This window comes from Pogoniulus pusillus, chromosome 11, assembly GCF_015220805.1.
Source record: "Pogoniulus pusillus isolate bPogPus1 chromosome 11, bPogPus1.pri, whole genome shotgun sequence".
NCBI lineage: Eukaryota > Metazoa > Chordata > Aves > Piciformes > Lybiidae > Pogoniulus > Pogoniulus pusillus.
Window position 1 is genome coordinate 31,404,228 of NC_087274.1, and position 25,510 is coordinate 31,429,737.

Consider the following 25,510-nt stretch of genomic DNA (forward strand, 5'->3'; position numbering starts at 1 on the left):
ATGCAATTTCTGGGCTGTGGTAATCAGCATTTCTTTCTGCTCCCATAGAATGATTATTTGTAGGAATGGCTGTAATGAAGCAGCAGTAAAATCCAGGAAGGACCAGGCTGTGGCTACTCACAGATACATGTAGAAGAAAATAAATGAATGTGTACTCCATCAGAAAGGGTTGTTTTTTTTAGTATCAAATTGTATAGAAGTATTTTCATTCATAATGTCTCTCTAGATGATTTCTCTGCCATCATTTACATAGTGGAAAGCTTTGCAGTGCTCACAGACCTGACTATTCCATCAGTCTGGGTTTAGTTGTGGATTTCCTTCCTTCTAGACGTGTTTTGCCTGAGTTAGGACTGAATAGAAGCTTTCTGAAGAGTGATCTTCTCAATATCCTGGCTATGATAGAGCGTTAGGGATCTGGCCAGGCTGGGTCAATGGGCCAAGGTCAGCTCTAGGAGGTTTCACAAAGCCAAGTGCTGGGTCCTGCACTTGGGTCAGAACAACCTCGTGAATCCTCCAGGCTTGAGGCAGTGGCAGGAAACTGCTGAGCAGAATAGGACCTGAGGGTGCTGGGTGAAAAGCTGGCTAAATGTGAGCCAGCAGTGTGGCCAGGTGGCCAAGACTGACAGTGTCCTGGCTTGGATCAGCAATAGTGTGGCAAGCAGGAGTGGGGAAGGGATTGTGCCCTGGTACGGGATGCTAGTGAGGCCATGCCTTGAGGGCTGGGCTCAGTTTTGGGTCACTCACTCCAAGAAGGACAGTGAGGTACTCCACTGTGTCCAGAGAAAGGCATTGAAGCTGGTGAAGGGTCTGGAGAACAGGGCTGGTGAGGAGAAGCTGAGGGAGCTGAGGTTGGTTGGAATGGAGAAGAGAAGACCTTCTGGCTCTCTGCAACTCCCTGAAAGGAGGTTGCAGTGAGGTGGGGATTTTGTCTCTTCAACCTACTATCAGGTGATAGAATGATAAGAAGAGGCCTAAACTTGCACCAGGAAGATTTAGGTTGGATATTAGGAAAGATGTCTTTGCTGCAAGGGTAGTCATGGACTGGAACAGGCTGCCCAGGAAGGTAGTGGAGTCATCATCCCTGCAGCTGTTCAAGGAACCTGTGGATGTGGCACTCTGGGACATGATTTAATGGCCATGGTGGTGCTGGGTCGATGAATCATAGAATCAAGCAGGTTGGAAGAGACCTCCAAGCTCAGCCAGTCCAACCTAGCAGCCAGCCCTAAACAATCAACCAGACCATGGCACTAAGTGCCTCATCCAGGCTTGGCTTCAACACCTCCAGGCACGGCCACTCCACCACCTCCCTGGGCAGCCCATTCCAATGCCAGTCACTCTCTGACAACAACTTCTTCCTCACATCCAGCCTAGACCTGCCCTGGCACAACTTGAGACTGTGTCCCCTCATTCTGGTGCTGGTTGCTGGGACAAGAGACCAACCCCACTTGGCTATAACCAGGTTGAACTTGATGACCTTGGAGGTCTTTTCCAACTGAAACAATTCTGTGATTAATGCAAAATAAAAACCCAAACCAAAACAATGCAGCAGAAAAAATAAAGAAAACCCAATTCAATTTATCAAGTGTTAAGTACTGGATGCAAGTGAAGCTACAAAGTATGGCCCAAAGAGATTACAACCCAAACAGACTGGATCAGATGTCTGGAAACGTTCTATCTCAGCTATGTTTAGAAAGTTGATATATTTGGAAGTTATTCCAGCTTAATATATGGCTGGAGTAACAGTGAGCCTTGAGGATGTGATGCATTTGCAGGAAATGTGTGTGTCAGATTGGCAAAAAGAGAAGGAACAGGAAGAGTTTTACTAGAGAGAAACAAATCACTGAGGATGTGGCTGAACGTGAGAAATCAGTCTGCAGAGTCACAGAGTGGTAGGGCTTGGAAGGAACCTCTGGAGATCATCGAGTCCAACCTCCCTTCCCAGGCAGATTCACCTGCACAAGGTCACACAAAGGCAGGTTTTGAATATCTCCAGAGGTGGAGACTCCACCATCTGTCTGGGCAGCCTGCTCCAGTGAGCTGTCGCTCTTAGATTAAAGAAGTTCCTCTTGATGTCTGCAGCCAAGTGTGTATCAAGTCTGCAGCCAAGGGAGATAATACAGGTGGCCAAGAGAGCCAGTGGCATCCTGGCCTGCATCAGGAATGGTGTGGCCAGCAGGAGCAGGGAGGTCATTCTGCCCCTGGACTCTGCACTGCTTAGACCACACCTTGAGTGCTGTGTTCAGTTCTGGGCCCCCCAGTTTAGGAGGGACATTGAGATGCTTGAGCGTGTCCAGAGAAGGGCAACGAGGCTGGGGAGAGGCCTTGAGCACAGCCCTACGAGGAGAGGCTGAGGGAGCTGGGATTGGTTAGCCTGGAGAAGAGGAGGCTCAGGGGAGACCTCATTGCTGTCTACAACTACCTGAGGGGAGGTTGTGGCCAGGAGGAGGTTGCTCTCTTCTCTCAGGTGGCCAGCACCAGAACAAGAGGACACAGCCTCAGGCTGTGCCAGGGGAGATTTAGGCTGGAGGTGAGGAGAAAGTTCTTCCCTGAGAGAGTCATTGGACACTGGAATGGGCTGCCCGGGGAGGTGGTGGAGTCGCCGTCCCTGGAGCTGTTCAAGGCAGGACTGGACGTGGCACTTGGTGCCATGGTCTGGCCTTGAGCTCTGTGCTAAAGGGTTGGACTGGATGATCTGTGAGGTCTCTTCCAACCTTGGTGATACTGTGACACTGTGATACAGTGAGAGATCCTTCCCTGAGATCTTGTGCAAAGATGTATTTTGCTGGTAGTAACATGAAAGGGTTGGAGATAGGAGGGAGTGGATGAAGAGATGCCAGTGCCAGGTGTGAAACTACACCAAAAAGTGATGAAGAAAAGAATTCAGATGAGAAAAATGTGGTGAGATGGCAGTTGTTTAGATGGGAAGGGGTGCAAGAATGATGGCAAGCCCAAAGGTATTAGCCCTTGCAAGAGAAGAAAGGCCAGAGTGGTGTGTGCACACAGCTATTGCAAGGCTGAAGGAGGAAAGGAAAACAGAGGGAATGTGTGACAAAAATCAGTAGTGCTCTGGTGAGTTCTGTTGAGGCTGCTCCTGGACTGGTTAATATGCAGAGACTCTTTGTTTGCTTTGGTGGACTTCAAGACCTCACTCACCAGCTAAACAGATCCCAGTTCTCCGTTGTCTCATGGAAGCCTGATCCCTGACCTGTGCTTTATTCTGCTCAGTCAAAAAGAGATGTACAGCAAAGATCAAAACTTGAAACAGTGTTTGAGGCCTAATTTAACCCCAGCATGTTTTGCACAGTGCTGAACCACATGGCCCTGCTCAGGGTGTTCTGAAGCCACCTTGGTTTTGCCTGATCTTGCCATCCAGAGAGACCTTGACAGGCTAGAGAGGTGGGCACAAGCCAACTCCATGAGGTTCAACAGGCTTTCTTAGATTGGAAAAGACCTTCAGGATCATGGAGTCCAATCATTAGTTTCACACTGACAAGTCCTTGACTAAACCAAATCCCTCAGCACAGCTAATCAATATGAATTGCTGTGGTTGGAAAGGACCACCAGCATCATCCATTCCAGCCTTCGTCATAGAATCATAGAATCATAGAACCAAGCAGGTTGGAAGAGACCTCCAAGCTCATCCAGTCCAACCTAGCACCCAGCCCTAGCCAATCAACCAGACCATGGCACTAAGTGCCTCAGCCAGGCTTTTCCTGAAGACCCCCAGGGACGGTGCCTCCACCACCTCCCTGGGCAGCCTATTCCAATGCCAGTCACTCTCTCTGACAACAACTTCCTCCTAACATCCAGCCTAGACTTCCCCCAGCACAACTTGAGGCTGTGTCCCCTTGTTCTGGTGCTGCTTGCCTGGCAGAAGAGCCCAACCCCACCTGGCTGCAGCCTCCCTGCAGGCAGCTGCAGGCAGCAATGAGCTCTGCCCTGAGCCTCCTCTTCTGCAGGCTGCACACCCCCAGCTCCCTCAGCCTCTCCTTATAGGATTTGTGTTCCAGGCCCCTCCCCAGCTTTGTTGCCCTTCTCTGGACACCTTCCAGCACCTCAACATCTTTCTTGAATTGAGGAGCCCAGAACTGGACACAGCACTCAAGGGGTGGCCTGAGCAGTGCTGAGCACAGGCGAAGAAGAACCTCCCTTGTCCTGCTGCCCACACTGCTCCTGAGCCAGCCCAGGATGTCATTGGCTCTGCTGCCCACCTGGGCACACTGCTGCCTCATCTTCAGCTACTATCTATCAGTATCCCCAGATCCCTTTCTTCCTGGCTTCTCTCCAGCCACTCTGGCCCCAGCCTGTAGTGCTGCTTGGGGTTGTTGTGGCCAAAGTGCAGAACCCTGCACTTGGCCTTGTTCAATCTCATCCCATTGGCCTCTGCCCACCCATCCAGCCTGGCCAGGTCCCTCTGCAGGGCTCTCCTCTCCATCACAGCCTCCATCACTAGACCATGGCCTCAAGCATCACATCCACTCTCCTCTTAAACACCTCCAGGGATGGCAAAAAGTTGTAAATGCAAGGTCCAGCATCCAGGTCAAGGCAACCCCAAGCACAAATCTAGGCTGGTCAGTGAGTGGCTGGAGAGCAGCCCTAAGGAGAGGGACTTGGGGGTGCTGCTGGACCAGAAGCTCAACATGGCCTTCAAGAAAAGCCTGGATGAGGCAGGTGGTGCCATGGTCTAGTTGACTGGATAGGGCTGAGGTATAGGTTGGACTGGATGATCTTGGAGGTCTCTTCCAACCTGCTTGATTCTATGATTCTATGAGCCAGCAGTGTGCACTTGCAGCCCAGAAAGCCAAGCAGAGCCTGGGCTGCAGCAGCAGAAGTGTGGCCAGCAGGGCCAGGGAGGGGATTCTCCCCCTCTGCTCTGCTCTGCTGAGACCCCACCTGGAGTCCTGCATCCAATTCTGGAGCCCCTGGGACAAGAGGGCTGTGGAGATGCTGGAGAGTGTCCAGAACAGGGCAAGGAGGATGCTGAGAGGGCTGCAGCAGCTCTGCTGTGAGCACAAACTGAAGAAGTTGGGGCTGTGCAGGCTGGAGCAGAGGAGGCTCCCAGGGGACCTTCTTGTGGCCTTCCAGCATCTGAAGGGGGCTACAAAAAAATTAGGGAGGGACATTTTAGGCTGTGAGGGAGTGGCAGGAGTGGGGGAAATGGAGCAAAGCTGGAGGTGGGGAGATTGAAACTGGAGGTGAGGAGGAAGTTGTTGATCATGAGAGTGGTGAGAGGCTGGAATGGGTTGCCCAGGGAGGTGGTTGAGGCCCCATGGCTGGAGGTGTTTGAGGCCAGGCTGTGTGAGGCTGTGTGCAGCCTGCTCTAGGGTAGGGTGTCCCTGGGCATGGCAGGGGGGTTGGAACTGGCTGCTCCTTGTGGTCCCTTCCAACCCTGCCTGAATCTGTGATTCTATTATTCTAATCATCAATCCAGTTCCTCTCCAATATCAGCTGCCTTGGGCCACATCCAGTAGAAGCACTGTGGTGCTGTCAGCAGAGCTGCCATTACCTGGAAAGGAGAGGCAAACAAAACCCCTTTCTTTGTGTGGGAAAAAGAGAAGTCTTGGGTTTGTTTTAAGAGTACTGTTGTTTAGAAGTGTCTTTCCTGATGGATCTCTGTTATGATGACTAAATTATTTTCTGAAACCCAACTGCTGTCTTAAAATAACTTTTAAAAGTGCTTCCCAGTGCAGTGCATCTCCAGGCTGTCGCTTAGGAGAGGAAGGATTTATGATTGTCTCCTGAATTGCTGTCTGGTTCCCAGTTTTAGGTCACTGCAAAGTAGAACTCTGGTGCAGGATATGGTTATGTGCCTGGCTGAATTAGGCAGAGAGATGAGCACCCCTGCTTGTGCAAATGTGGCTGTTTGTGGCAGCTGAGGTGAATGAGCCTGGGCTGGCAGCAGGACAAGGGAGGTCATTCTGCCCCTGTGCTCAGCACTGCTTAGGCCACCCCTTGAGTGCTGTGTCCAGTTCTGGGCTCCTCAATTCAAGAGAGATGTTGAGGTGCTGGAAGGTGTCCAGAGAAGGGCAACAGAGCTGTTGAGGGGCCTGGAGCACAGCCCTGTGAGGAGAGGCTGAGGGAGCTGGGGGTGTGCAGCCTGCAGCAGAGGAGGCTCAGGGCAGAGATCATTGCTGTCTGCAACTACCTGCAGGGAGGCTGTAGCCAGGTGGGGTTGGGCTCTTCTGCCAGGCAAGCAGCAACAGAAGAAGGGGACACAGCCTGAAGCCGTGCCAGGGGAGGTCTAGGCTGGATGTTGTTAGGAAGTTGTTGTCAGAGAGAGTGATTGGCATTGGAATGGGCTGCCCAGGGAGGTGGTGGAGTCTCTGTGGCTGGAGGTGTTGCAGCCAAGCCTGGCTGGGGCACTTAGTGCCATGGTCTGGTTGACTGGATAGGGCTGGGTGCTAGACTGGACTGGATGAGCTTGGAGCTCTTTTCCAACCTGGTTAGTTCTATGACTCTATGGTTCATTAAAGGAAAAGTGGTTCCATTGAAGAACATAGTTTGGTGTAAACACAGCGTGGAGAGAAGGGAGCTTGAAGGCTAGCAGCTGAGGTGGTAATGAAACCTAACGCGGATTACAGAGATGGGAAAAAAAATATAATGGTTAAATTATTTATTGTGGCCTCTGGGTGTCTGAAGGGGGCCTACAAGAAAGCTGGGGAGGGACCTTTTAGGCTGTCAAGTAATGATAGGACATGGGGGAATGGAACAAGGCTGCAAGTGGGTAGTTTCAGACTGGATGTTAGGAAAAAGTTGTTGATCATGAGAGTGGTGAGAGCCTGGAATGGGTTGCCCAGGGAGGTGGTGGAAGCCTTATCCCTGGAGGATTTTGAGGCCAGGCTGGCTGAGGCTGTGGGCAGCCTTATCTAGTGTGAGGTGTCCCTGGCCATGGCAGGGGGTTTGGAACTAGACCATCCTTGTGTTCCCTTCCAACCCTGCCTGATTCTGTGATTCTAAGTCCTTTGTAAACATGCTTATGCAGTTTCAGTACTGTTGTCTGCCTTCACAGAAGCACAGAATGTCAGGAATTGGAGGAGACCCCCAGAGATCATTGAGTCCTACCCCTCTGCCAGAGCAGGATCACCTAGGGCATGTCATGCAGGAACACATCCAAATGGGTCTTGAAGGTCTCCAGAGAAGGGGGTCACAGCCTGATCACAGCCTTCTGAGCTCTGTCCTTCAGCCACTTCTCAATCCACCTCACTGTCCACTCATCTCCCACACTTCCTAAGCCTACACAGGGAATAGTCATGGGATATGGTACCAGAAACCTTACTGAGATAACAGCAGCCCTCGAGCAGGCTGCCCGGAGAGGCTGTGGAGTTGTCTCCTCTAAAAAGATTCCAAACCCATGTGGGCATGATCCTCTGCAACCTGCTGTGGATGACCCTGCTTTAGCAGAGGGGAGTTGGATTAGATGATCTCCAGAGGTCTTTCACAACCTCACCGTGCTGGGATTCTGGCATCCTGTGATATCCATCCATAGGAAAGCAAATTGCTGCATCCATTTCCCTGCTTGTCCCTAAAGATCTTTACATTACCAAATATGCATTTCATAAAGAGGAATAGCTTTTTAAAGAAGAAAGGATGTTGTTGTAGCAGATGCAAGGGGGATGGACTAGGGAGGTCCCTTCCAACCCAAACCAATCTGTGATTCAATGCTGAGGACTGACCAGCCAGGAATAAGAGGCTCTACTTAACCACACTCTTCAGACTCTGCTGAAGTGCTGTGTCAATCTGGGGTGCAGACAAGAGGAAAGATGATGTGTGATTGAAAAGGAATGTGAAAATAATGATCAGAGACCTAGAAAAATATGGCTGATGAGAGAAGGTGGAGTGAACTGATGTTGTTATATCTGGAGAGGTGAAAATTGCTGCTATCTTTCCTTAAGGTCCTGAACTATGTAAAATGCTGCTCCAAAAGGGAACAGAATAAGCAGGTTTGGTTTTCCTGCTGGAGAGGAGAAATGCTTCTGGAATCAGTTTGCATCAGGAAAGGTTCAGATTAGAAATTAGGGTAATATGTTAGGAGTAAAAAAAGAGTTCAGCACAGAAGAATATTGCCTAAGGCTGCAAAATCCTTATCAGTGGAGGGTTGGATAATAGCCAAACATTTATCAGGCATGGTAGGATTGATTTTGCCTTGTGGGAGGAAAGTGAGCTAAATAGCTTGTTTTAAATGCTTTCACATATATGTATCCCTTTTGCTCTGGTTTTAGTAGCTAAATAACAATATTTAATACACTTGCATACAGGATTTTAGAAAATGGAAGTATAAAGACATCTTTCAATGGGAGACCCCACCTGGAGTACTGCAGCCAGCTCTGGAGCCCCCATTACAAGAGGGCTGTGGAGATGCTGGAGTGTGTCCAGAGCAGGGCCAGGAGGATGCTGAGAGGGCTGCAGCAGCTCTGCTGTGAGCACAGACTGAAAGAGTTGGAGCTGTGCAGGCTGGAGCAGAGGAGGCTCCCAGGGGACCTTCTTGTGGCCTGACAGGATCTGAAGGGGGCAACAGAAAAGCTGGGGAGGGACTTTTGAGGCTGTCAGGGAGTGGCAGGAGTGGGGGGAATGGAGCAAAGCTGGAGGTGGGGAGAGTGAGGCTGGAGGTGAGGAGGAAGTTGTTGAGCAGGAGAGTGGTGAGAGGCTGGAATGGGTTGCCCAGGGAGGTGGTTGAGGCCCCATGGCTGGAGGTGTTTGAGGCCAGGCTGGCTGAGGCTGTGTGCAGCCTGCTCTAGGGTAGGGTGTCCCTGGGCATGGCAGGGGGGTTGGAACTGGCTGCTCCTTGTGGTCCCTTCCAACCCTGACTGATTCTATGATTCTAATTAGTGTGTCCTTATCCCTGCTGTGGAACCCATCTGGAGTGGCTGCAGTTCCAGTCCTGTCCTGTGTATGAGAAATGGGAGTTAGTGGCACCCATTCTTTCTGCTGGCACTCTGTCTTCTTTCAACTACTGAAAAAAATCTTGGAAGAGAAGGGAAATGAAGAACACAAGGATCAAAACTGGTCCAGAATATAAACCAGTAGCTTAACAAACCAAACCCAGGGACTTACAGCTCTGTCCTGCTCTGCCTTTCCATTATGCCAATGGAATAAAGCCAGTATCATATGTCCTTGCTTCTCTCAGCCTTGCACTTTGTTTTCCAAATCACTCAGCAGTGGCCTGCCTGTGCTGTCAAGTCAACAGGCATTTCCATTAGCCTGCAGGTAAGCAGTGTGAGCTCTGTCTGCTTTGTATTAGTGACAATGCACTTACAAGGAAAAGTGGGAGTTTGTGGCTGCAGGAGTGATGCCACCTCTTAGATCAAACCTGGATGTGATTTTCTCACTTACTGCCTGCTCCCCTGACTGGAGGTTGGTGGCCACTCTGTAATTTCACAGTTGAAAATGGTGTAGGGTTGTGTACCAATGCACCTGTATGGAGCTCTACACCCTAAGCTTTAGTGCCAAGGGTGGCTGTTGCCTGCTAATTGCCTTAATCCAATTAAATGATTTAATTCACTCATTGAGGAGGAACATTTTACAAGGGCTTGTTGTGAAAGGGCAAAAGGCAATGGCTTTGAGCTGAGAGAGGGGAGTCACAGAATTGTAGAATCAAGCAGGTTGGGAGAGATCTCCAAGCTCATCCAGCCCAACCTAGCACCCAGCCCTGGCCAGCCAACCAGACCATGGCACTAAGTGCCCCAGCCAGGCTTGGCTTCAACACCTCCAGGCACAGTGACTCCACCACCTCCCTGGGCAGCCCATTCCAATGCCAATCACTCTCTCTGCCAACAACTTCCTCCTCACATCCAGCCTAGACCTCCCCTGGCAGAGCTTGAGACTGTGTCCCCTTGTTCTGTTGCTGCTTGCCTGGTTAAAGAGCCCAACCCCACCTGGATACAGCCTCCCTTCAGGGAGTTGTAGACAGCAATGAGCTCTGCCCTGAGCCTCCTCTGCTGCAGGCTGCACACCCCCAGCTCCCTCAGCCTCTCCTCCTGGCTCTGCTCCAGGCACCTCACCAGCTTCTTTTCCCTTCTCTGGACACCTTCCAGCACCTCAACATCTCTCTTGAGTGGAGGAGCCCAGAACTGGACACAGCACTCAAGGTGTGGCCTGAGCAGTGCTGAGTACAGAGGCAGAATAACCTCCCTTGTCCTGCTGCCCACACTGCTCCTGAGCCAGCCCAGGATGCCATTGGCTCTCTTGGCTACCTGGGCACACTACTGGCTCATCCTCAGCTACTCTCTACCAGATTCAGGTTCGAGAAGAGGAAGAGGTTCTTTAGAGTGGGGATGGTGAGACAGTTGCACAGGTTGCCCAAGGACGTTGTGGATGCCCCCTGCCTGGAGGAATTCAAAAGCAGATTGGATGTGGCCTTGAGCAAACTACTCTAGTGGAAGATGTCCCTTGCCCATGGCAGGAATGAGATTTAACTAAGTCCTGTTTAAGATCTCTTCCAACACAAATAATTCTATTATTCTATGAAGTTAACATGTGGCCATGGCACTTTGGGACATGGTTTAATGGCCACGGTGGCCTTAGGCTGATGGTTGGACTTGGTGATCTTAGAGGTCTTTTCCAACCAAAACAGTTCTCTGGTTTCACAAGGTGAAATAATGAGCACTGATGATGTGATGGTGAGTTGGGAAGGGTTTACATTTGTAAAGTAAAAGACAAAGTGTTCTTGTTCTTCCCAAAGAGATTGGTGGCAAGGACAGCTCTTTGGAAGAGTCCTAATGCAGTTCACTTGCAATTAATGATTAAAATGCCAATAACCTTGGCACAAAGAGAACTTTTTTTTTCCCCTGTGCTGTGCTGCATTTACAGTTAAAAAAATCTTTTCAATATGCCACCCAAACCTCTTTTGCTGCAGACTGAGCTGATTGCTTATCTACCAGTACATAAAGGATGGTTTCCAGGAGGATAGAAACTCCCTGTTTAAATGGAGTCCCATGGAAAAGACAGGGGAGGTGATGGAGACAAGTTACTGTTGTGGAGATTCCCTTGGGCTCCAGAAGAAAGTATTTCCCTGTGAGAATGGTCGGAAACTGGAATCATCTCCCAGGGGAAGCAGTGGATTGCAGCGCTATAGGCTGGTGGCTGAGTGGCTGGAGAGCAGCCAGGAGGAAAGGGACCTGGGGGTACTGATAGACAGTAAGCTGAAGATGAGCCAGCAGTGTGCCCAGGTGGCCAGGAGAGCCAATGGCATCCTGGCCTGCATCAGGAGCAGTGTGGCCAGCAGGAGCAGGGAGGTTCTTCTTCCCCTGTGCTCAGCACTGCTCAGGCCACCCCTTGAGTGCTGTGTCCAGTTCTGGGCCCCTCAATTCAAGAAAGATGTTGAGGTGCTGAGAGAGGGCAACAAAGCTGGTGAGGGGCCTGGAGCACAAATCCTATGAGGAGAGGCTGAGGGAGCTGGGGGTGTTTAGCCTGGAGAAGAGGAGGCTCAGGGGTGGTCTTATTACTGTCTACAACTACCTGAAGGGGCACTGTAGCCAGGTAGGGGGTGGCCTCTTCTCCCAGGCAAGCAGCAATAGAACAAGGGGACACAGTCTCAAGTTGTGCCAGGGTAGGTCTAGGCTGGATGTTAGGAAGAAGTTCTTGACAGAGAGAGTGATTGGCATTGGAATGGGCTGCCCAGGGAGGTGGTGGAGGCACCATCCCTGGAGGTGTTGAAGCCAAGCCTGGCTGAGGCACTTAGTGCCATGGTCTGGTTGATTGGTTAGGGCTGGGTGCTAGGTTGGACTGGATGATCTTGGAGGTCTCTTCCAACCTCATTGATTCTATGATTCTATGATTCTATACAGTGGACAGTTTGAAGACTCAGCCCTGCCAGGCTGCTGGGCCAGCTCGTTTCAACTCTAATGCTGCCTAGAAATGTTGGACCAGGTGATCCTTGTGGTTCCCTCCAGCCTGGCATTTGAAGTCTTGAGCGACTTGATCTAGTGGAAGGTGTCCCTATCTATGGCAGGGGGTTGGAGCTGGATGAGCTTTGAGGTCCCTTCCATCCTAAACCATTCTATGATTCTGTGATCTTACCCTATGCAGCCATAGAGGATAACTGAGCAGTCTCCCTTACAAAAGAGCTGAAAACTTTTTGTCTTTTTAAGGGCCACTTTTGTCTACAGCAGAGTTCCTTACCCTGTGAGTATCAACTGGTGCTCTTCTGCTGGCCCTTTGGTCTAGCCCCCACTGGAAGCATTCAGTCAGCTTTAATTCAGCCAGTTGATATGCCACTGGCAGGTCCTTGTTACAAAGGATCTTTGTTTTTGTTGTTATTATTACTTTTCTGACATTAAGCAAATCTCTATTTTCAACTGGCATCAGTTACCTACTTGAGGAAATTGCTCTCAAGTAGGGTGTGAATTTAAAGTGCAACAATTCCTGAGCCCTGGTGGGGAAACTCGTCTTACACAATCAGTCAGAGAGATAAAGGACCTTGCTGGAGGTGATTGCAGTTATTTTTTAGTGGGGTTTGCTGCTGAAATTATGTCTGCCTCTGTAGAACCTGTTCAAAGTCACCTTCAGCAGGCTGCTGTCCTCTCTGCTGGGACTTTGTGTGGCTTGGAGGCTTCTTGTCTCTGGAAGAGGCCATGCCTTGGCTGTCTGGGAGAGGAAATAATAGAATAGAATCATAGAATCAAGCAGGTTTGAAGAGACCTCCAAGATCATCCAGTCCAACCTAGCACCCAGCCATGGCCAATCAGACCATGGCACTAAGTGCCTCATCCAGGATTGGCTTCAACACCTCCAGGCACGGCGACTCCACCACCTCCCTGGGCAGCCCATTCCAATGCCAATCACTCTCTCTGCCAACAACTTCCTCCTAACATCCAGCTTAGACCTGCCCTGGCACAGCTTGAGACTGTGTCCCCTTCTTCTGTTGCTGCTTGCCTGGCAGCAGAGCCCAACCCCACCTGGCTACAGCCTCCCTGCAGGCAGCTGCAGGCAGCAATGAGCTCTGCCCTGAGCCTCCTCTTCTGCAGGCTGCACACCCCCAGCTCCCTCAGTCTCTCCTCATAGGCTTTTTGTTCCAGGCTATGTGGCTGTAGCCTGGGCTTCATCCTCCTAGGAATGCTCTAGATGTCTGGGATGAGCTGATGCTCCCTTGGCAGCATAACTCTGGAGAAACTTCACTCTTCTCTGCAAACTCTGAAGCCAGCCAGCTGAATACACAAATTTAGCAGGAGCTTCCAGCAGAGTGAAGGCTGTAACATCACTAGAGAAGGGAAAACCTTCTGGATTATCCAGACTACCTGTGAGCTGAGAATCAAGCCTTTTAGTCACCATGGCAGAAGTACAACAGCAAAAAAAATGTGTAGTGTGGGATTTTTTCCCCCCCTTTTTTGATGTCCCTGCTCTAGTAATTTTAAACCTCTTCATGCTACCACCAGCCTGATTCACAGAGTGGTCTCATCAGCTGGGTTTGGACTTTGTTAGCTGTTACATTCTGCCTGGAAAAGGTACCCACTGGCAGCAAAATGAAGCAGCAACAAAGGGTTTTTTTGGGAGCATGGTATTGATAGGTGAGAATGTGAAGATTGGGGTGAGATTTAACTAAGCCATTGATGGAGTGAGGTGTCTAAGGACAGCAATAAATCTTTCTCAGGAGCCATCCAGACGTGCTCCAGTTTAATCATCAGCATCGAGGCAAAGCTCCCATCTGGAGCAGTGAAGCTTACACCCACCAGAGAGGGGAAGGGAAAAGAGGCTGTGGTTTCTTTGTGCTACTGGTGCAATTGTCAGTCTCTCAAATTCCTGTGCTAAAGTCAGACTTTGAAATTAACTGAGCTGAGCTCTCAGCTTCTCAGAACAGGTCTAGGAATAACCTGTTGGCTATGAAAACCATCACCCAATGGGAAGATTGTAATTGAGCTCCTGTTATGCACAATTAGTTTGGCTTCCTGCAAGGCTCCTGTGGTGAGCACTGTAATCAGCTCACCTACAGATGCTGAGATTTCAGACATTAATGCCACAGCATTTCTAGGCCAGCCTCTATTCCCTGGGAAAACACAGCACTTGATCTGTGGTTGGATAGGGAGACATCCTACTGTTCACATTAGATGGGAACAGCTTCTCCTCAATGACCCAAAGGATGTGTTGTGCCAAAAAATATCTTAAATGACAGTGATAGAATCAATCACAGACTCAACAAGAGTGGTAGGGCTTGGAAGGCACCTCTGAAGATCATCTCTATTCCACCCCACCCACCAAAGCAGGGGCATCTAGGGCAGGCTGAACTGAACTTTTCCATGCCACTGTTACTGGATCATGTCCTCAAGAAACTCTTACACAATATCCTGCTTATAAAGCTTGGGTTAGAGATTGACATGTAATCCTACAGTGGTAAGGGTTGGAAGGGACCTCTGGAGAACAAGTCCAAACCCCCTGCTAAAACAGGGTCACTTAGGGCAGGTCACACAGGAATGCATCTTGGTGGGTTCTGGAAGTATCCAGAGAAGAAGACTCCACAACCTTCTCTAGGCAGCCTCCTCCAGTGCTCCAGCAGAGCCAAGAAGTCTTTCCTCATGTTAGAGGTGGAACTTATGTGTTCCTGTTTGTGTGTGCTGCTCATTGTCCCACTACTGAAGAGACTGATTGCATCAATCTTATTGTCATCCTCACTGTATTGGTAAGCATTGATCAGATCCCCTCTCAGTATTCTTCAGCCTAAACAGCCCCAGGCATCCTGGCCTGTAGCAGGAGCAGTGTGGGCAGCAGGAGCAGGGAAGTCATTCTGCCCCTGTGCTCAGCACTGCTCAGGCCACACCTTGAGTGCTGTGTCCAGTTCTGGGCTCCTCCATTGCAGAGAGATGTTGAGGTGCTGGAAGGTGTTGAGAGAAGGGCAGCAAGGCTGGGGAGGGGCCTGGAGCACAGCCCTGTGAGGAGAGGCTGAGGGAGCTGGGGGTGTGCAGCCTGCAGAAGAGAAGGCTCAGGCTCTCTACAACTACCTGAAAGGAGATTGTAGCCAGGCAGGGATTGGTTTCTCCTCCCAGGCACCCAGTGGCAGAACAAGAGGACACAGCCTCAAGCTGCACCCAGATAGGTTTAGGCTGGACGTCAGGAAGAAGTTCTTCACAGAAAGAGTGATTGGCATTGGAATGGGCTGCCCAGAGGTGGAGTCCCCATCCCTGGAGGTGTTTAAAAGGAGGGTGGATGAAGCACTTAGTGCCATGGTTTTGTTGTTAGAAGGCTTAGGTGATAGGTTGACCTCGATGACCTCAAAGGTCTTTTCCAGCCTGGTTAACTCTGTGATTCTGCCTCTTAACCTTTCCTCATCAGACAGATGTTCCAGTCCCTTCAACATCCTCACAGCCTCAGTTGGACTCTCTCCAGTAGTGTTCTGTCTCTCTTGAACTGGAGAACCCAGAGCTGGACACAGTGCTCCAGATGTGGTCTCACTGTGGCAGAAGAACCACCCTTGAGCTGCTGGTCACACTCAACACACCCTGGGATACTGGTGGCCCTCTGGGCCACTAGGACACACTGCCCCCTCTCTCCAGCAATGTGATCCACTAACTTCTGTAAATGCATACAGGCTTTGAGGTCAAGCATGAAATTCAGGGGCAGACAGTGAGTGCTTCATTAACCACCAACACTGTGGTGAAAATCTTGTGCCTGAGACTGGGAGCTTTGCCTGTGAATACTCCTACTCCTTGGCAAAGACAGCCAGGACCATGTATCTTGATATAGGATGGTGGCAAATGCCAAATGTGTTCCTGCCTGATCTTCTCCTGTCAGCTGCTGTTCTGCTTGGAGAGCTGCTGAGGAAATGAGGCAGGTTTCAATTGTGAAGTTCTGCAGCACTGATGCAGAATGCTAATTGGATTGTCATAGGAGCAGAGGTATCCTTGCCTGCTGAGGTTATTAGAGATGGGAAGAAGTCAGGAAGGCTAGGATTTCTTCCAAGGAAGTCATATCCTTTGATTTGCACTCATCTTTGGGACTTACATTAAGATGGATTGAGTAGAAGGCACTGAGCTTGTGCCTACACCTGCATTCCACAGGCTCTTCCCATTACCATCCCTCTGGAATCAGTCTTGTAGTGAGTTCAGTGGTGGAAATCTGGTGAGGTTTTCACTGCCTTGGTCAGTCTGAAAGTTTGGTGTAAGAATGGTCTCCATCTGGTTTACTTTTGGCAGCTTGACTAACTTCACAGTGATCTGGATGAGGCACTTAGTGCCATGGTCTGGTTGACTGGATAGGGCTGGGTTGAGCCAGCAGTGTGCCCAGGTGGCCAAGAGAGCCAGTGGCATCCTGGCCTGCATCAGGAATGGTGTGGCCAGCAGGAGCAGGGAGGTCATTCTGCCCCTGTACTCTGCACTGGTTAGACCACACCTTGAGTGCTGTGTTCAGTTCTGGGCCCCCCAGTTTAGGAGGGACATTGAGATGCTTGAGCGTGTCCAGAGAAGGGCGACGAGGCTGGGGAGAGGCCTTGAGCACAGCCCTACGAGGAGAGGCTGAGGGAGCTGGGATTGGTTAGCCTGGAGAAGAGGAGGCTCAGGGGAGACCTCATTGCTGTCTGCAACTACCTGAGGGGAGGTTGTGGCCAGGAGGAGGTTGCTCTCTTCTCTCAGGTGGCCAGCACCAGAACAAGAGGACACAGCCTCAGGCTGTGCCAGGGGAGATTTAGGCTGGAGGTGAGGAGAAAGTTCTTCCCTGAGAGAGTCATTGGACACTGGAATGGGCTGCCCGGGGAGGTGGTGGAGTCGCCGTCCCTGGAGCTGTTCAAGGCAGGACTGGACGTGGCACTTGGTGCCATGGTCTGGCCTTGAGCTCTGTGGTAAAGGGTTGGACTGGATGATCTGTGAGGTCTCTTCCAACCCTGATGATACTGTGATACTGTGTGATACTGTCATACTGTGACACTGTGATACTGTGACTGGATGATCTTGGAGGTCTGGGTGCTAGGTTGGACTGGATGAGCTTGGAGGTCTCTTCCAACCTGGTTGATTCTATGATTCTATGATTCTATGGAGGTCTCTTCCAGCCTGGTTGATTCTATGATTCTATGGAGGTCTCTTCCAGCCTGGTTGGCTCTATAATTCTATGATCTTCTGGCTTCTGCTGGGCCTCTTTCAAACTGCCTTGCACATAGGGATGGCAGAGACCTGTCTGTGACTTGTGTCCTCCTCCCACATTTCCTAGGAGGCAGCATTTAATTGTTAGCCACTTAGATCCCCAACTGCACAACTGCCAGCAGCTATTTTGTATGAGAATTCAATATTTTAGATCCTCTAATATGCAGTTTCCTTAATTTTGTGTTTTCCTTTGACTTATCACTTCACACTTAACTATAAATAATAAACTACTTAGCTCATACATATCAATAAGGAAGTCTGTTAGAAGTGAGAGATTGCTTGTTTAATACCAACAAGTGCTTTAGAGAACATCAAATCCCCTGACAGGTAAGTGTTGCCACAAGGATTTATTTTGTTCAGGCTTTAACTAAAATAGCTTCAGTTGCATTTTGCTATTTAAGGAGATTGAAGTAGAAGGTTATAGCAGGATGATTTATAGATAGTAATTGCATTTCCCAACTTACCTCCTTCCAGAAATGAAATAGCAGGATTCAATTTGTACTTCATCTCCAGCACAATAATGTCAATATTTGTATATTCATCAGTTTAACTGGAAAGTAGCTTTCTTTTGTTTTCCAACCACCAGTGTTTAGAAGTTTTAGGATGTGTGCTAGTCTTAATTTTCTTTCTCTCCTTCTAAGACAGGCAGAAATGTGTATTTGAAGTCTTCAGTGCTTTAAAATTCAGATGCTCCTCTTAATTAACCACCTAAGGGAAACACAGCAAAGATTTGTGTCTTTTGGTGTGGTTTTGTATCCTGTAGGATCCTCTGGGGAAGGGGAGGCTGAAGGGAGACCTCATTGCTCTCTCTGAAGCCCTGTTGTCCTGCTCTAGTAGGATGAGGGAGGTTATTCTGCCCCTGTACTCAGCACTGCTCAGGCCACCCCTTGAGTGCTGTGTCCAGTTCTGGGCTCCTCAATTCAAGAGAGATGTTGAGGTGCTGGAAGGTGTCCAGAGAAGGGCAACAAAGCTGGTGAGGGGCCTGGAGCACAGCCCTGTGAGGAGAGGCTGAGGGAGCTGGGGGTGTGCAGCCTGAAGAAGAGGAGGCTGCACACCAGGGCAGACCAGAAAGGAGGCTGTAGCCAGGTGGGGTTGGGTTCTTCTCCCAGGCAAGCAGCAACAGAACAAGGGGACACAGCCTCAAACTGTGCTGGGGGAGATATAGGCTGGATGTTAGGAGGAAGCTGTTGGCAGAGAGAGTGATTGGCATTGGAATGGCTGCCCAGGGAGGTGATGGAGTCACTGTCCCTGGAGGTGTTGAAGCCAAGCCTGGTTGAGGCCCTTAGTGCCATGGTCTGGTTGATTGGGCAGGGCTGGGTGCTAGGTTGGGCTGGATGATCTTAGATGTCTCTTTCAGCCTGCTTGATTCTGTCATTCTATGAAAGGAGTATGATGTGGGTTGGTCTCTCCTCCCTAGTGTCAGGTGACAGAACAAGAAGAAATGGCCTCAAGTTGCACCAGGAGAGGTTTAGGTTGGTTAGATATTAGGAAACAATTCTTTGCTGCATGAATGGTCAGGTACTGGAACAGGCTGCCAAGGGAGGTGGTGAAATCTCCATCCCTGGAGGTGCTGAAGGTGCCTGTGGACATGGCACTTTGGGACATGGTTTAATGGCCATGGTAGTTGTGTGTTGTTGATTGGACTCCATGACCCTCAGGGTCTTTTCCAACCAAAGTAATTCTATGATCAGCTTCCTACAGCAATGCTGAATCCTGTGTTGTATCTTGAAGGTAAATCTTAATTAACTCAGCTGCAGAGATAGCACACAATCAACTCTGATATTTCACTTCTTTGATCTGACAAAATCAGCTTGGACTGAAGGAAGAAAACTCATTTTGACCACTTGACAGCAAATATCACAGCGCTGTGGTATGAGCTGAGCGACTTAGTTCATTTTCTGGTAGTGAAACAAAGAACAGAAAAATAAAGTGGTCTGAGTAAAATAATCAATCCAAGGCAAGAAGATTGCTGGGGACCTTCTAAAGGTGAGCATGGAGCTTAGTGCTTCCCTGAATCTGAGATGCTTCCACTCCTGTGCTGTAAATAAGTGGGTTTATGCTACTTAAAATGGTAGCCTCACTCCAAATCAAAGATGCCTTAGGGGCTAGGGGCAAAGGAAGGGATCACAGAATCACAGGATGCTATGACCTATGTGGCCATATGAACCCTCCATATAATTCTCCACTGCTAATGTCAGTAGTAGAGTGGCTACTGTCAGTAGTAGAGTGGCTAATGTCACTAGCAGAGCAGCCCCAACGAGATAGCAGAACTGGAGTTGGGGCTGTTCAGCCTGGAGAAGAGAAGGCTCCAAGGAGAACTTACAGCAGCATTTCAGTGTCCAAAGGAGACCTACAAGAAAGATGTGGGGGGCTTCAGAAGGGCCTGTAGTGATAGGATGAGGGACTGTGGTTTGAAACTGAATCAGGGCTGACTTAGGTTAGACATTAGGAGGAATTTCTTTATGATGGGAGTGGTGAGACACTGGAACAGGTTGCCCAGAGAGGTGGTGGAGGCTCCATTCCTGCAGACGTCTGAAGTTAAACTTGATAGAGCTCTGAGCAACCTGACCTAGTTGGGGATGCCTCTGCTGACTGCAGGGCAGTTGGACAAGATGACTTTTGAGGGTCTCTTCCAGCCCAATGCATTCTGTGATTCTTTGAACAGAATTCTCCTGCCTCTCCTTCCTTCCCACTGCATCAGTGCTCTCTTCTCGCTGTGGAAGTTCTGCACAGAACCACAGAAACAGGTTGGCAAAGCCCCTCAGGATCAGCAAGTCCAACCTAGAACCCTACTCTATAAGATTCACCTTAAACCATATCCCCAAGCACCGCATCCAAACCACCTCTAAACACATCCAGGCTCGGTGACTCAACCACCTCCCTGGGCAGCTCATTTCAGTGCCTGACTTTTCAGTCCATGAAAAACTTCTTCCTAAGGTCCAATCTAAACCTCCCCAGGCTCAGCTTAAGGCCACCCCCCCCTTGTTCTGTCTCCAGTTACCTCTACTTTGTTGGCTTCCCAGGTTGTCCATGCTTGAAACCACAGGCAGACCAACAGGCCAGCCTGAGAACTGTTGCTTCATCTGGCTGGTGCCACAGCTATTTAGACACTTGAAATGTCTTTCAATTACCCACTTCTGTTGGAATCTGTTGCTGAGGTCTGTGAGCCAAAACAAGGACTTTACTAAAGAAAAAAAAAAAACACCTAATAATAAATTGCTGGCTAATATTATTTGCATGGTAATTGCTTTGCAGTGCCTGTTAAATCAGTGTTGCTGGCACCAGCTTTGTGATAGCAGAAGTAGGGATATTAATATACTGGGACAAAAAAGCTTTTCTCATTTTCTGGTTTTCAGATGAATGCCTATTTTCCCATGGTGGGGTTGGATGGGAAATGTGTCTGCTGTTACCCTCAGCTTCCTGGGGGTTTGATGAGGGCTGTTGTGGGCACTGGAAGATCAGTGATGTTTGCTGATGTTTAGGGAAATCATAGAACTACAGAATGGATCAGGTTGGAAGGGACGAGGAGCTCAATGTAAGACTTGAATCAGCAGTGTGCACTTGCAGCCCAGAAAGCCAAGCAGAGCCTGGGCTGCAGCAGCAGCAGTGTGGCCAGCAGGGCCAGGGAAGGGATTCTCCCCCTCTGCTCTGGTCTGGTGAGACCCCACCTGGAGTACTGCATCCAGCTCTGGAGCCTCCATTACAAGAGGGATGTGGAGATGCTGGAGAGTGTCCAGAGCAGGGCCAGGAGGATGCTCAGAGGCTGCAGCAGCTCTGCTATGAGCACAGCCTGAAAGAGTTGGGGCTGTGCAGGCTGGAGCAGAGGAGGCTCCCAGGGGACCTTCTTGTGGCCTTCCAGCATCTGAAGGGGGCTACAAAAATGCTGGGGAGGGACTTTTGAGGCTGTGAGGGAGTGGCAGGAGTGGGGGGAATGGAGCAAAGCTGGAGGTGGGGAGAGTGAGGCTGGAGGTGAGGAGGAAGTTGTTGATCATGAGAGTGGTGAGAGGCTGGACTGGGTTGCCCAGGGAGGTGGTTGAGGCCCCATGGCTGGAGGTGTTTGAGGCCAGGCTGGCTGAGGCTGTGTGCAGCCTGCTCTAGGGTAGGGTGTCCCTGGGCATGGCAGGGGGGTTGGAACTGGCTGCTCCTTGTGCTCCCTTCCAGCCCTGACTGATTCTGTGATTCTATGATCTTCTGCTCTAACCTGTGCTCCATGGCAGAGACACCTCTCAAATGGTCTTGGCTTCTCAGAGCCTCATCCAACCTGGCCTTGAACACCCCCAAGGAGAGATCATTCACAACCACTCTGGGTAACCTATTCCAGAGTCTCACCAACCTCACCCTGAAGAACTTCTTCCTATCATACAGTCTAACCCTGCTCTCCCTCACCTCCAACCATTCCCTCTTGTTGTGTGTCTGCAGCCTTTCTGCAGGATCCCTTCAGGTACTTGCAGGCAGCTCTAATGTCCTCCCCTGGCATCTTCTCCAGGCTGCACACCCTCAGCTCCCTCAGCCTGTCCTCATAGCAGAGCTGCTGCAGCTCTTGGCTCATCTCTGTGGCCCTCCTCTGGACTCATTTCAGCATATCTGAGTCCTTCTTATGCTGGGCACACCAGAACTGGATGCAGTATTTGATGTGGGCTGTCAGCAGAGCAGAGTCAAGGGGCAAAATCCCCTCTCTTTCCCTGCTGCCTAGGATGCAATTCCCCTTCTGGGCTGCATGAGTGCTGCATGTTTAATGAGACAGCATCAGCTCCACGGTAGACATCTCAGCCCTTTGTGGTCCAGCTGATGGACACAGCAGCAGGAAATCCAGCCTGTTTCCAGTTCAGAAATGACAGAGGACATGTGCCATTCATTGGTCTGAGATGCCTGCCCTGCATGCTCAGCATGAAGGCTCTAAAAAAAAAGCCTGGATGAGGCACTTAGTGCCATGGTCTGGTTGACTGGATAGGGCTGGGTGCTAGGTTGGACTGGATGAGCTTGGAGCTCTCTTCCAGCCTGGTTGATTCTATGAAACTAGTTTCAGAGGACAAAGCCTCTGACAATCAGGTGAAGGAGCTGGGGATTTTCAGCCTGGATTAAAAGCAGCTGAGGAGAGACCTTCTGGCTCTCTTTTGCTTCTGAAAGAAGGTTGGACCCAAGTAGATGTTGGTCTCTTCTCCCTAGTAACAAGCAATAGCAGAAGAGGAAATGGCTCCAAATTGCACCAGGGGAGGTTTAGTTTGGACATCAGGAAAGTGCCCTCATTGAACGGGTTGCCAAACCCTGGAGCAGGCTGCCCAGGGAATTGGTGGAGTCTGATCCTTAGAGGTGTTTAAAAGAGCTGCAGATGTGGTGCTGAAGGTTTAGTGGTGGACTTGGCATTGCTGGGCTAATGGTGGCACTCGTTGGGGTACTTTTCCATCAGTTCTCTGATTCTGTGCACGCGTGCTGGGCGCCCAGCACCTGCACACCACGCTGGATTTACTGGCCCTGGCTCCTTGGCAGCTGAGCACATACACAGTCATTTTGACACATCCAGATGGAATGGACTCCCTGGCCATATTCTGGATGTCAGAGGTGTCCATATTTCCGTCTGGGATTTTCAGGCAAGAAATACACAAGTCTCAGAGCTTTCTGATTGGGGATGTGTGAATCGATGGCGATCTGGGTTTGATTTCTCCCTGCAGAGCATTAATGATGATTAGATAGGGTATAAGTTGTCTGGGAAGAGCCTTCTGAACTCGAGTGCATTTGTTAGGTCTGGGCACCACTCCTAGCTGGTTTTAGTAAACATTTGGTGCAGTTTAGGACTGTGAAAAATCAATCTTACAGGAGCAGTTTTTAACTGTGTATAACCCATTCTGCTTTAGCCGTTTCTCAGGTGCTTCACAGCAAAGCTCTTTTGTCTGTAGTCCATCTTTGCAGGCCATTTTTTTTAGCTGCCATGGTTTAAAAGTGTGCCTGGAAAGACAGTGGCACACATTTTCTATATGCAAGTTTGCAGATGACACCAAGCTGGGGGCAGGTGTGGCTGGGTTGGAGGGCAGAAGGGCTCTGCAGCAGGACCTTGACCACCTGGACAGATGGGCAGAGTCCAAGGGGATGGCTTCAATAGCTCCAAGTGCAGGGTGCTGCACTTTGGCCACAACAACCCCATGCAGAGATACAGGCTGGGGTCAGAGTGGCTGGAGAGCAGACAGACAGAGAGGGATCTGGGGGTGCTGATTTATACCCACCTGAACATGAGCCAGCAGTGTGCCCAGGTGGCCAAGAGAGCCAGTGGCATCCTGGCCTGCATCAGGAGTGGTGTGGCCAGCAGGAGCAGGGAGGTCATTCTGCCCCTGTACTCTGCACTGGTTAGACCTCACCTTGAGTGCTGTGTTCAGTTCTGGGCCCCCCAGTTTAGGAGGGACATTGAGATGCTTGAGCGTGTCCAGAGAAGGGCAACGAGGCTGGGGAGAGGCCTTGAGCACAGCCCTACGAGGAGAGGCTGAGGGAGCTGGGATTGGTTAGCCTGGAGAAGAGGAGGCTCAGGGGAGACCTCATTGCTGTCTACAGCTACCTGAGGGGAGGTTGTGGCCAGGAGGAGGTTGCTCTCTTCTCTCAGGTGGCCAGCACCAGAACGAGAGGACACAGCCTCAGGCTGTGCCAGGGGAAATTTAGGCTGGAGGTGAGGAGAAAGTTCTTCCCTGAGAGAGTCATTGGACACTGGAATGGGCTGCCCGGGGAGGTGGTGGAGTCGCCGTCCCTGGAGCTGTTCAAGGCAGGACTGGACGTGGCACTTGGTGCCATGGTCTGGCCTTGAGCTCTGTGGTAAAGGGTTGGACTTGATGATCTGTGAGGTCTCTTCCAACCTTGGTGATACTTTGATTTTACTCTCTTCCCTCCCCCTCTGCTCCCTTTCTTAAGTGCTACAGAGGACTGGCTGCAATTTGTAGCCATAACTTAATTAATTATTAGGCATATGTAACTGTCAATCAATAATTTAGATACTTCTGGCTCCCACTTTTTTGGAATGGAGGGTGGTTGAAGAAGAGTGAACAAATATACCATCCCATCTGTTAAGCCAAGCCACCTGGCACAAAATCATTTGGGGCATAATTATGCAGTTGGCAAGATGCAGAAAGATGTAAAGAGAAGTGATTTCCAGAGTTTCAGTCCCAACTGAGGCTTTGCTTTGTAGTGATGGAAACCTGACTAATGCATCAAGGACCACTTCTTGGGGGTTTGTTTTGTGTTGGGTTGGTTTTTTTTTTTCCCTCTTTTCACACCTCTGAAGAAAATAACTCCTGTTCACCTTGCACAAAATGCCTAACATGAACAAATATAGGAAGCAGGAGATGGGTGTGAAACCCTCCTGAGAGCATCATCACAGGAGCAGAGCCGAAGCAGGTCTGCGGTTAGAAGCAGTTGAAAGGAGTCACGTAGGAGTTGCATCATTGTCCTTTTTAATCTCTGTAGGAAGGAGCTTGGGACAATTTGGGAAATGACTTTTCCTTCTCAAATGTTGTTGGTTTTTTTTTTTTCCTGAACTCTGGGGTTTACAAGGCTGCTGCATCTGCAAATCTGTTTTCCCATCCTTCCAGTGATAACATTTTGTCTTTAATCCCCTGCAAGCACATATAGAAGGCTTCACAAATTATATTGGAAATACAAAGACATTTGCTCTTTTTTTTACCTCCTGGAAGGGGAAAATAAACTTCTACAAGGTTACTATAGGGTAGCTGAAGCTTCTGGCTCCTGGAAGGGGAGAACAAACTCATACAAGGTTACTATAGGGTAGCTGAAGCTTCTGGCTCCTGGAAGGGGAGAACAAACTCATACAAGGTTAGCTATAGGTTAGAGGAAAGTTCTGAAGCAGGAGCAGATAGATACACTCCTGAAAGAGAAAAATGACTTGCCCCAACTCAGTGTTTGTTCCTGGTTGCAGGCAGTTCTCTGTACAGCTGAACATCAGGCAGAAGCAACAAGGCTGGTGAAGGACCTGGAATACAAACCCTATGAGGAGAGGCTGAGGGAGCTGGGGGTGTGCAGCCTGCAGAAGAGGAGGCTCAGGGCAGAGCTCATTGCTGTCTGCAGCTCCCTGAAGGGAGGCTGTAGCCAGGTGGGGTTGGGCTCTTCTGGGGTTGGTCTCTTCTGCCAGGCACCCAGCAAGAGAACAAGGGGACACAGTCTCAAGTTGTGCCAGGGCAGGTCTAGGCTGGATGTTAGGAGGAAGTTCCTGTCAGAGAGAGTGATTGGCATTGGAATGGGCTGCCCAGGGAGGTGGTGGAGGCACCGTGCCTAGAGGTGTTCAAGGAAAGCCTGGCTGAGGCACTTAGTGCCATGGTCTGGTTGGTTGGCTAGGGCTGGGTGCTAGGTTGGACTGGATGAGCTTGGAGCTCTCTTCCAACCTGGTTGGTTCTGTGATTCTATAAGCTGCACAAAAGTAGTGCATGCACTGTTGTAAAGCTGCAGCTGGGCCAGGGCTG

At 50.0% G+C, this 25,510-nt stretch overlaps 1 protein-coding gene across 1 annotated transcript in view; it reads left to right on the forward strand.

Annotated features, from left to right (window-relative positions):
• The window catches only part of LOC135179633 (catenin alpha-2), an 898,848-nt gene that overhangs the window by 525,225 nt on the left and 348,113 nt on the right, over positions 1-25,510 (forward strand). The gene's annotated exons all lie outside the window — the stretch shown is intronic.